Source organism: Dreissena polymorpha, chromosome 12, assembly GCF_020536995.1.
Source record: "Dreissena polymorpha isolate Duluth1 chromosome 12, UMN_Dpol_1.0, whole genome shotgun sequence".
NCBI classification, from domain to species: Eukaryota; Metazoa; Mollusca; class Bivalvia; order Myida; family Dreissenidae; genus Dreissena; species Dreissena polymorpha.
Window position 1 is genome coordinate 41,318,594 of NC_068366.1, and position 12,999 is coordinate 41,331,592.

Sequence of the window (12,999 nt, forward strand, 5' to 3'; positions counted from 1 at the left end):
GAGGGTTTTTGTTGGAACATAAGATGTAATGCATATTATGTTATGTTGTCATAACGTTTGTGTCATTATGGACCTAACATTTAGTTCTTGTAAACTTTGCATGAAAAAACAAAGCATTTTAACTGAAAATTTAATATTTCTACATATATGCACATGTACATAGCAACTGAGGCTATTTTTAGACTTTCATTTCTATAAACACCATGCCATGTAAGAAATGTATATGGATGAATACTTTTTTAATAAAATATGAAATTGTTTAAGTTATCTTTGGAGGAGTATATATTGATATTTTACGCAACGTTTACAGAAAGGTTACACTTAATGTGAAATTTATTAATTTGCCATACTTTATGATGTTGAACATGTCTTATTGATTGTTATTAAATTTATATCAGTGTGTGTGAGTCCTAAATATACATACAAGAAATACATCAAGCTATTCTGCTGCTTTAGTTGCTGCTGGGTCGGGACAACGATGCTGAGGATGTGGGGGACAAGCATGACGCAGAAGGTAAAAGAGACGCTTTGTCAGGCCTTTTCTTGGCCACTTAGGGAAAAAATGCAATTTTGGGATTTTGAATTTGTTTTGTGCTTAAAGTCCATTGATTGGGAAAAACACAGTTAATATAAGTATTAATAATACTTCAAATGATAGGAATTAAATCCTATTATAATAGTTATAAACTTTGTTAGATCTAATTGAAACATAATTAAGATATAATTTTCATAAGGAACAGCATATAACACGCTTTGGGTATGGGTCCGTTTAACAGACCTATAAATACTCAAGGAAAAGACCCGCTTGTGTATTTCCTGTTTATTAAGATGAGGTGGAAAAGAATGGTATGAATTTGCATAAGGTAAAATATTCTTTTAAATTGTTTGTTTTTTGTAAAATCATATATATTCGTTCACATGTTATTTCGTGGTTAAAAAAATACTTTCATGGACGTGGTAGTTAATGCTTGATTTTCTCAGTTTGGAAACAATAAATTTGTAATTTGTGTCAGTTATTATCCCCCGCCAGAAGCGGAGGGATATTGTTTTGGCGTTGTCCGGCTGTCCGGCCATCCGTCCGTCCGTCCGGCACTTTTGTGTCCGAAGCCATATCTTGGAAGTGCTTTGGCAGATTTCATTGAAACTTTGTATGAGTATATATAAGCATAAGAGGATGATGCACGCCAAATGGCATTGTACACCATCTGTTAAAAACAGAGTTATGGCCCTTTGTATCTTGAAAAAATGCTTTTTACTCTAGGCACTTTTGTGTCCGGAGCCATATCTTGGAAGTACTTTGGCGGATTTCATTGAAACTTGGTATGAATATATATATGCATAAGAGGATGATGCACGTCAAATGGCATTGTACACCATCTGTTAAAAACAGAGTTATGGCACTTTGTATCTTGAAAAAAATGCTTTTTACTATAGGCACTTTTGTGTCCGGAGCCATATCTTGGAAGTGCTTTGGCGGATTTCATTGAAACTTGGTATGAGTATATATATGCATTAGAGGATGGTGCACGCCAAATGGCATTGTATACCATCTGTTAAAAACAGAGTTATGGCCCTTTGTATCTTGAAAAAATGCTTTTTTGAGTGTCAAATATAACACTTTTGTGTCCAGAAGCATATTAGCAGGGGATATCAATTCAACGAATTTGCTTGTTGAAACTTGTATCAACAGTAAATCCTCTGTGATTGAATTGTAAAAGTTAACAGTTTATGATTATGAGAACAATATACCATTTATTATTTTTAACAAGATGATTTTCCATTATTTTTTGTTGTTATGCAGGAAAAAACTGGCTTAAGACATCTATGAGCCACGCTGTGGAAAAATAGGGCTTAATGCATGTGCTTAGATTGTAGTCCCAGATTAGCCTGTGCAGTCCGCACAGGCTACTTAGGGACAACAATTACCTCTTTAAAGGTATGAAAATAAGTATCTTCTTTTGTGAACATCCAGTATCGTCAGAAAGTGTCCTCCCTGATTTGCTTATGTGGATTTCACATGCTAATCTGAGTAATCTGAGATGAAAGCTTCTAATATTGATGAGCAGCAAATTGGCTTATAAAATTACACTGAAAGTTAAGTAAGAATAATAATTATGAATTGACATGACGCCTTATCAGTGATCGCTCCGCCCACTTAATCACGTGGCAGCGGGAAGAGAACCTAGACAAGCTAACACCAAAATGGCTTCTTTGCCTATAGACTGCATATAGATTTACGCGATATTCCGGATGATTTTATGGACTTGTTTAACACCATATTACAGTTGAAAAGGGGTTGATGCCATTGAGTTATTCTGCAAATGCAAAAAATATACGATTAAAGAGAACATCAGCTATTTATAACGGGTAAATCGGTACATTAAACACGCTCTCAAACGCTTGCGCGCTTACCGAAATCAAACCCGTTATTACGTGTAATGGTGGTATTTGCAATAAATTAACACTTCACCGGTATTTACCCGTGTTATAAACAAAATTATTACCGAAACATTCCCCCCTACCCGTGTATTTGACACGAAATAGCGCTTTATAACTGGGAATTCGGTGAAGTTTTACGCGCTTTCTGACGCCGGGTGGGTACCTCAATCCCACATGTTATTGCGTATAAAAGTGATATTAATCATATTAAACATTGCTTATGGGACATTTATTAATCACTTTAATTTAAAGCGCAAAAACAACACAGTAAGTTTGGACATTGTCTGATATAAAATAAGCGTTGTACGAAATAGAATATGGTCAGGCTATTATAAATAAATAAGGCTACTAATATCAGACGCTCGCGCAGGTACCGACTTCCCCGAAGTTACCGCATTTATTGGTTAACTAATATCAGCAGGGGACAAAAATATTTATAAATTGCACTCGTCCTGCAGGACAAGTGCATTAAAATTTTCACTCGTCCTGCAAACACATGCACTTGTCCTTCAAATATGTGTGAGAGAAAGATTGCAAAGGACTGATATGACAAACAATGTTTCCTATATCACTGCTAAAATGCTGCTTACTTAGTTATTCATGCCAGCTGATCACAGAAGAAATGTTAACTTACTTTATTTATGAGGAACACAAAATAAATAAATGAAGACAAATTTGTTTTTATGTCCCCCACTATAGTAGTAGGGGACATATTGTTTTTGCGCTGTCTGTTGGTCTGTTGGTTGGTTGGTTGGTTTGCGCCAACTTTAACATTTGCAATAACTTTTGCAATATTGAAGATAGCAACTTGATATTTGGCATGCATATGTATCTCATAGAGCTGCACATTTTGAGTGGTGAAAAGCAGGGTTTTTTTTCGCCCGATTTTATAGCCGAAATTCGGCTATGTTCCCAATCCCAAAAAGTATACTTTTTTCCCAAAATGTGGCAAAAAATTACCAATTTCCAAAAAAAAAAAAAAAAAAAAATTTTTTTTTTTTTTTTTTTTTTAGAAAGAAATCTCATGTGTATTTTATCTCAATTTTAATTCAATTACATCTAACAAAGTATTATATGATTTTGTTCTTTTAATTTGAATGATTTTAAAGGGTTATATAAAATGTAGTATTTCCCTAATCAGACTTTTTGTGTGGAAAAAAGGCTAATAAATTTATTTTCCCAATTTCATGAAAATGCCGATAAAATTCCCAATTCCAAAACCATGGGCTATCTTCCCAAAAAGTGGAAAAAAAACCTTGGAAAAGTCAAGGTCAAGGTTATCCTTCAAGGTCAAAGGTCAAATATATGGGTCAAAATCGCTCATTTAATGTACACTTTTGCAGTATTTCAATATTCAAGATAGCAACTTGATATTTGGCATGCATGTGTACTGTGAAACCATTATTAATCGTCAGGCATTAATTTTCATAAATTTCGTCAGTGGACCGATCGGCGAATTTAAGATCCTAACGAACAATCATGCTCTATGTTTGAACAAAAACAAACACTAAGTTGAACAATATTTTAAAACTTTACCGCAGACATGAGGCATTAAATTCCAACATAATCCATGCACACATTCACTGCTGTTTCGTAATCAAGATTAATCCGGTTTTGACACAAAGGGATGTAGATTACACAAGGTACTTAACTGACACGTTACACTTCTTTAAAACGCGTGTGCAGTACAGCTGTATCGAATGCGTTGACTTCGTTTATGTAGAATGGTAATGAATTAGCGCTAATTGTTTATAACTTTATTACCCATTAGGTGCATTGTGTTTTTCAGGGGTGTTGCATATTAGCCATCACGCAGCGAATGCCGATGAAAGACTATAAACCAAATGAAAAGATGACGATGTGTGATCAACATGCGTATTTATCACAAATGAATAAAGAATATTTTAATTGCTGTTTGATTGTTTGCGTTTAACCACACTTATTACTATTTTATATGTATCAATTTATTTATTTTTAAATTATTGGCATTATTGATTTATATACCGGTAGTTTACTTTATAAGAACAAACACACACATAGAGTTTATAATTTTAATGTTTACATCAGAATAAAAAAAGCATATTATTCAATTATAATAAAAGAATAAGACTAATTGGCAATTGGCTTCGTTGTTACAAACACTCGTTAACGGTTATTCGATCCCACTTGTCCGCTAATCATAACAATGAACGTGTGAATGGCATACATTAAGAGGGTCCATTACTGTCCCTTGATAACAAAAGACTAGTTAATTGGCATGTGACAAACAGGCTTTACCTCCTGCAGTGATTCTCAAGTGTGTTCCCGCATATGTATTACACACAAATCGGATATTGACTGACGCATTTTTTTAAATTTCAAAATCAGAAATCGGCGAATTTAAGTGCTGACGAAATCGTCATTTTTATAAAAATGACGAAATTTTTTGCTGTCGAAAATAAATGGTTTCACAGTATCTCATGGAGCTGCACATTTTGAGTGGTGAAAGGTCAAGGTCATCCTTCAAGGTCAGATGTCAAATATATGTGGCCAAAATCGCTCATTGTATGAGTACCTTTGCAATATTGAAGATAGCAACTTGATATTTGGCATGCATGTATATCTCATGGAGCTGCACATTTTGAGTGGTGAAAGGTCAAGGTCATCCTTCAAGGTCAGAGGTCAAATATATGTGGCCCAAATCGCTAATTTTATTAATACTTTTGCAATATTGAAGATAGCAACTTGATATTTGGCATGCATGTGTATCTCATGGAGCTGCACATTTTTAGTGGTGAAAGATCAAGGTCATCCTTCAAGGTCAAATATATGGGTCAAAATTGCTCATGTAATGTCACTTCTGCAATATTGAAGCTAGCAATTTTTTATTTGAAATGCATGTGTATCTCATGGAGCTGCACATTTTGAGTGGTGAAGGGTCAAGGTCATCCTACAAGGTCAAACGTCATATAGGGGGACATTGTGTTTCACAAACGCATCTTGTTTCCTGCCCCCTTTAAAGAACGCTCGTATGTCAGACATTTTTCAGATGAAATTCAGACTGGTTTAAAACCGTACTTCGCAGTAAAATAATTCTTTAAAAAAAATCAATACTTACAGTGAATGAAGTCAGATGGTTCCCTGTCAACATGGACACGCAAAGTACACCAAAAAGCCAATATTTACTCTGGACACGATTTCCGGTTCATTCGCGATCTACTTTCGGAATAGATATGCTTTAAGAAATGATTTTATTTAATGAAAAAGAGTCTTACTGGTCAGAAAATACATATTTTAACATCAGTTTTTTTTCACTCGTCCTGTAGGACGAAAGCTTTAGGGAAATTCACTCGTCCTTTCAAGATTTCACTCGTCAATACGAGCGGAAGAGTGGAATTTTTGTCCCCTGATCAGTAATAATAACTCTTTAACAATAGCATTTATCGATACGTCTTTATTAAAATAATAACAAAATGGTTTTCACTTGTTTCTGACATACACAGAAAGGCGATTTTTAATGGGGATCATGTAAAGTTACACGAATGGGGTATCAAAATTCTCAATTATTTTACATGCACACGTGACATAATACATACTTAATAATGCTTAGTTTTTGCTTATATGACATTTCAAGTTTGTGAAATAAATTAATGTTCTATAAAGGGGATCTCGGTAATTCTTGAAGCTTCCACTCGCTCTTGCCAAGACCGCATTGCCGCGTTGGAAATGGTATAAATTTAATTCATCTAACTTATCTTTCTGGATACCAAATGTCGGAGTTGCATTAACCCTTTTTACACCGTGTTTGCCATATTTCATTTCCATTTTATAATCCGAACAAAATAAACAAAACTCGTTTAAAAAATGAGATCTAGGCATTCGAGCTCCTAGTGTGGATTAAAAGCGTTTATTGGTGACACCACATGAGTGCAAATGTGTAGATACTGTTAATAAGATAATATATCACATGTCACCTTCAAATAACATGTATGATGTCAAAATAAAACTATTTTAAAAAAGTGAAATATTATGTGATAATCAGATCGATAACATTAACTATTTAAATCTGCTAGTATATCCGATAAAAATATATTATTATTGTCTTTGACAGTGTTGACGTTCAGTTGTTCGTGGTGACGACCGCATGTATTTATACATCTCTTACACTTCTCAAGATCTCTTTTTGGCTTTGGAAACAATATAAATTAAATGTCATCAACTAATTTTTCTAGGATATCGATTGTCCGAGTTACATAATCCCCATTGACACCGTTTAACTATTTTAAATCGTTTTTTAAAAGAGGAAAACAAAAGAAACTCGGAATAAAAGTGAACCTAAACATGTAGCTTGTCTAGAAAATGGCGGACAGGTCGTTGCTAACGAGTGCGCCCGATTAATCGATCGCTGATTGGTGGATCAATTCTAGTGGGCAGAGCGATCATAGATAAGGCGTCATGTCAATTTACAGGTTATTAAAGCATTAGCCAACACTTTTAATGTTTTAATACGAAATGGTTCAATTGCATTAATTTTCATTAATTGCTATTTAGGACAAGGCACCAATGTAATGCCAAATTAGAAATTCAGATAATTATGTTTTGCTGCTGAAAACCTTCACATCCAATCAAGAGGCATATATGTAGTGTATTATACATTGTTATATAAAAATGTATTACAAGTTCATATCCCCCACTCTAGTGTTGTTGTTTTCAGGAGAGCACTAGCATTGATATCTAGTTGGCCAAGCAACAGCACCAGTCCGACCTGCAGGAGCCCCAATACAGAACCATCCTTTCCCTCCCCTGATCCCTAGCTCCTCCCACTGGACCTCTGGCCTCAAAGGGTCAGCATCGTTACACAAGTCTGTTCTGCAATAAATCCTCAGCACGTCAAGTTTTCACGCGCTGTTATGAACAACCAAAATGTCCGCGTCGAGATTTCCCCAAGCAAGCCTGAGTAGTTTTGTTTAGCTCTAGTGCCCGAGTGGGATGAGTGTTACAGAAGCGAGACGTTAAAGCAGCACTTATGGTAACGCTAACAGTGAATGCTAACAGTTAGTTCTCGCTGTGGACATCACAAAGAATCTCACGAAGAATTAAGCGTTGAATAATTTGTTTAATTCTTAATAAGACACAGGGTTCGCACAGGGCTTGAAAAGTGCTTGAAAACGAGTCCTAGGCTTGAAAAGCTCTTGAACAAAGGTTGGCCTTAAAAAGGTGCTTAAAAAGTGCTTAGTTCATGTAAAAAAGCCTTGAAAATGTTTATTTCTGCTCAAAATTACTTTTATCATGGCTTTAATTATAAACTTAAATCGTTCTTATGGGAAATATTACGAAAATGTATCATAGATTCCTTCGCGCAAAAAGTTGAGTACGAAATATAAGTTTCGTACACTATTGAGAACGAAGTGTTATGTGTACATGTCACAGATTATGTGTGCTACATCAGAGGTTCTCCATTGTGATCAATTTTCGCAAGTGAAAACGCATCAATGGGGAAGTGTCGTTTCAAACCAGGGTGGTTAACTGAATATTCCTGGGTACAGAAAACAAATGACATTCGAAAAGCACATTGTTGGGTCTGTATGAAGACCATTGATGTCGGGGGTATTGGGGAAAGCGCTTTGAAAAGCCACAAGAAAGTGAAAACCCTCAAAGAAAACATGACATTGAGAAGCAAACAGGGTTCCTGCGATGTGTTTTTTGTTAAACAGGAAGGTACTATTGTTAAAACTGTTAAATCTAAAACAGACATAAAAAACAACAGCCCATCTGTGTCAAACCAGGAAGGCATAGCCACATGCAGAGAGTGTGCAGATAGAAGATTCAAATTCCAGGACCTTCGCAACTTTCAGCTGTAGTATCAAACTCGCAGACATCCATAGACAAACTCGTTTAAAAAAATGATATGTTGAACGCGAAAGTATTGTGGGTATTTATACCGTTTGCACACAACCATCATTTAATTCCAATAAAAACATTACAACGTTTTTTCAGGTTGTGTTCCATGACAGTACCATAGCAAAGCATAATTATGTGGCTGTTTTGGGGCTAGCTGAACATTTCAAAACTGTACTTGATAGTTCTATAACTTAATTAGTGGACAGTACTCAGTACTCAGTGTCTTTTGATGAAAGTTTAAACAAGAAAGACGAATACAAGCAAATGGAAAATGCATTTTTTTAAAGGAAACTACAGTTTACGGACTTGAAAATGAATATTTGGCCTTGGAAAGTCCTTGAAAAGTGCTTGAATTTAGGTTTGAGATTTCTGTTTGAACCATGAGACAGCTATATATTCAGCAAGGAACGAGAGCAAATCAAGAAACAATCGAAACGATTCATTCAGAAGTGTTTCTGCTGTAGATAGTTAGGACAGTAGTAGCATTACGGACTGTCCTCAGCGCACAATATATTCATGTGGTGCGCCTCAGACGCAAATTTCCCCCATTATTGAAAACAAGTTGCTAAAAGTTTTGCACTCCGAGCCCGAAGGGCATCGCATTGAATTGAGACTAAAGAAGGCTTAAAAACATGACACCAGTTGTGTTGTATGGTCCATTACGCCCTTCGACTCTCAACCCGAAGTTTATCAGAACTCAAACTCGGCCGTTAACAATATCCGCGAGGCCAGCATATCAGCTCAGCTTCTGAGCTTCAGGTGAGACCTTACAGTGTTATTAATGTTGTCAAAGATTGGGCCTTAATTCAGCCCCATTCCTCAAAAAGTCTAAAAAATATATAAATATTTACTGGTTAAAATTTACAATGCGATATTTGCCACAAAAAGTGTTTGATAGGTTGCAATAATGAGTTACTTGCCTTATTAAGCTGTATAAGTTGAAACTTAGTACAATAAAAATACAAATCAAAAATTCTAAATTATTAAGTATTTGTGTTCACGTATAACTGATTAAGATTTTTATGATATCACGTACAAATAAAAGATTTAACCAGAATAGGCTATAATTACTAGTATAATTGCCCCTGGTAGCAAGACAGAGCATCATATTCACCATAGACATTCATCTGTTTTTGCTTTTCTGTCTAATCCATAGGCAAAACGTGTGTGATCAAGTACTCATATACCGGGTACTTACAGTATTGTGTCTTATGACTTGTTGTATTGTCTAACATTTAAAGTTGTTTAGTCTCGCGTAATTAGTTGTGCACATTTAAATGTGTACAGTCTCATATTTTAAGTTGTTAAGTGTCATGTTAAAAGTTGAATTGCTTTACAGTTAAAGTTGCCGAGTATCACATTTAAAATTATTATGCCCCCCTTCGAAGAAGAGGGGGTATATTGCTTTGCACATGTCTGTCGGTCTGTAGGTCGGTCCGTCCACCAGGTGGTTTCCGGATGATAACTCAAGAACGCTTGGGCCTAGGATCATGAAACTTCATAGGTACATTGATCATGACTCGCACATGACCCCTATTGATTTTCAGGTCACTAGGTCAAAGGTCTTGGTCACAGTGACCCGAAATATTAAAATGGTTTCCGGATGATAACTCAAGAACGCTTATGACTAGGATCATGAAACTTCATTGGTTCATTGATCATGACTGGCAGATGACCCCTATTGATTTTCAGGTCACTAGGTCAAAGGTCAAGGTCACAGTGACAAAAACATACTCACACAATGGCTGTGACTACAACAGAGAGCCCATATGGGGGGCATGCATGTTTTACAAACAGCCCTTGTTTAGTCTTACATTTTAAGTTGTTAATTCTCACAGTTAAAGTTGTAAAGTTTCACAATGAAAATTGTTGTAGGGGGAAAGTCTCGCACTTAAAATAACTGAAGTCATGCCTGTTTTTTTTAATTTATTTGTATGCCCCCGGTAGGGTGTCGAAAAAGCAGTTGAACTGTCAGTCAGTCCGTCCGTCTGAAAACTTTAATATAGGCCATAACTTTTGCAATATTAAAAATCTAAATTTGATATTTGGCATGCATGTGTATCTCATGGAGTCGCAAAATTAAAGTGGTGAAAGGTCAAAGTCATCCATGAAGATAAAAGGTAAAAACAAACAAATCCAATGGAAGAAACACGCTTAAAAGGGAGATAATTTATATTTATCATTAGGCAGGTACAGATCATTTTTACAAGGGAAGTAATATTTGTAAAGGGGTATAATCAAAGCGGCGCAGTAGGGGCATTGTGTTTCTGACAAACACATCTCTTGTTAAAAAAAGTATTACACATTGCTATGAACTGTACTTTACAATGAATTTTTTCGCAGTTTAAAACCCAAAAATTTCAATATTAAGTTTTTGGGGCATAACATATTTATATAACGCTATTCTGAGTTCTTATTGGTGAAACATTAATTGCGATATTCTAAATATCAATTATAGACGCCACATTTGGCATTAATAAGCAGGGTTTTTTTTGTTTCAGGGCAAATTCATTTGTCACTAAGTCTAAACCAATCGGGTATTAGTTGACTTTCTATTTTCTTTTCAGCAAACACTATAAGCCGCCAAGATGAAAACATCGTTGAAGTGAAAGTCGATGACAATCCTGACCCCTTCGCAATTCAGCACAAAATCGTCTTGCGTCAGAGTAGCAAGCCTCCAAACATCTTCTCCCATGTTGGCTACATCAACACTTCTTACAGTGGAGCCTTGGCGAGTTCGACTTCCATCCCAGCATTGATATTGCTTAGCAACAATGCTGTGAATCGACAAATTGTTCCAGACGAGTCGCTTAAACAGAAACTATCTGATCCAACAGATAGAGCGTTGCGTGACTTGTCCCTTATTTCGACTGAACTCGAGAAGTTGCTCTCGAATAATGTGAACCTTATGCCAGTATGCGATTGACACCATTTAACAACAGTTGCTGTTGAGAATTCCCGGGTTTGAGGTGGCAACTTTGGCGTCGGGACTCGCTCCATCTCTGTCTATGGCACGGTCAAAGCAGCAGCAGCAGCAATAAGAACAACAAGTGGTATCTGAGCAGTGCTCTGAGATACGGGGCTTCATGTATGTGCTTAAAGTGTCATCCCAGAATATCCTGTGCAGATTGCACATACATCTAGTCCTATTAAAGTGTCATCCCAGATTAGCCTGTGCAGACTGCACATACATTAAGTCATATTAAAGTGTCATCCCAGATTAGCCTGTGCAGACTGCACATACATAAAGACCTATTAAAGTGTCATCCCAGATTAGCCTGTGCAGACTGCACATACATTAAGCCCTATTAAAGTGTCATCCCAGATTAGCCTGTGCAGACTGCACATACATTGAGTCCTATTAAAGTGTCATCCCAGATTAGCCTGTGCAGACTGCACATACATTAAGACCTATTTTCCAAGAATGAGGCTCATATAGTTCACTTAACATCAGTCCTATTTCTGCCTGATTGAGGAAAGCTCCTAACATAAAATGTGAATTATTCGTTATTAAATTGATCAAACTTGGTATATAAATAAAAGTTGATCTGATATCAGTTTTATTCATAGAAGGTAAGGGCGTAGTTTTGTCTTTTTTTTGGCCAAAATTCAAACCCTGAACCAAAAGTTTCTCCTTGCATAATTAAAATATCTGCTTTAATCGAATTGTTGAATTCTCTTAAATTTTAGTGAAAAAATATTTAAATGCCTCAGCACATTTAAACATTATTTTCTTCATTTATTTTCAATATTTAATTAAATTCCTGCATTTTGTTTTAAGAACCTGTTCCTACATGAACCTATTCAATCATAGATCGGTACCTAGCTGAACAACATGCTCTCTGGTCAGCTGGGCCCAGACGCCCAGGGACACCTCCTGGCCCAGGATCTTGGGACAAATGTTCAAATAGTACTACCCGCAGAATGCAGCCACTCTGAATCCGGGGCTCCATACTTTCTTGGCCAGGGGACAAGACTACCTCGTCAATAAGGTATGTTGGTAATGTAATTTATCATGTATAATGTGTAGTGTTTTACTCCAAATGTCAATGAAAATAGTTTGTGTTTGTTTAATATTGATAAAACGCTATCCTGGCTGCTAACTAACACAAATCATTTATGTAATTGTAAACTATTTATAATAGCTGCCATTTGCATTGCCTTGAAAGGGCTCGGTGGGGGTGGGAGCATACAAATTTGTCCCTGTCTGTAATTCTCCCTGTCCTTCCTTTCATCCTTCCTTAAGTCTCAAAGGGACATAAAATGTTTGTATCAAGTGTTTAGTGTATATCTCATTTGTATCAAGATCCATCAAACATACTTTATTTCTTAAATATTGTTTTCACTCAAACAACATTGATTTACTTCTTATATAAATGATGCCATTTCAGAATGCAATTAAATTATTTTGTTTACAGGGACACATTTCTGGGATGTGCTTTGATCTTTTTTTCTGTTCACAGAGGCCTTATACTCACAAGTTCAAGCCCAGTGAGCGATGTTCACATTATCAAACTCTGCATCTCAAAAGGTAAGTCCCCTTGCCATTGCAAAAGGGGCCACTGTGGCAAAGCATTCAGGAGACCCAGTCTTAAGAGCCTAAAACTTTTGAAGCAATTAAGCTTTCATCACAAATACCCAATAGGTAAAACCCAATACAAACTGGGGTTTCTGATCTTC

At 36.1% G+C, this 12,999-nt stretch overlaps 1 protein-coding gene across 5 annotated transcripts in view; it reads left to right on the forward strand.

The window, feature by feature from the left end:
* LOC127852880 (uncharacterized) overlaps positions 1–12,999 on the forward strand; it is a 240,960-nt gene that overhangs the window by 40,649 nt on the left and 187,312 nt on the right. Inside the window, exons 7-8 of one of the 5 annotated variants that reach the window (XM_052386906.1) lie at positions 457–514; positions 7,133–7,784. The exons of 2 other annotated variants lie outside the window; for them this stretch is intronic. The gene's annotated coding sequence lies outside the window, so the exon portion shown is untranslated. Of the gene's footprint in view, positions 1–456; positions 515–7,132; positions 8,523–12,999 lie in introns of those variants that run through there. 2 more of the 5 variants (XM_052386905.1, XM_052386909.1) reach the window with 2 other exon arrangements.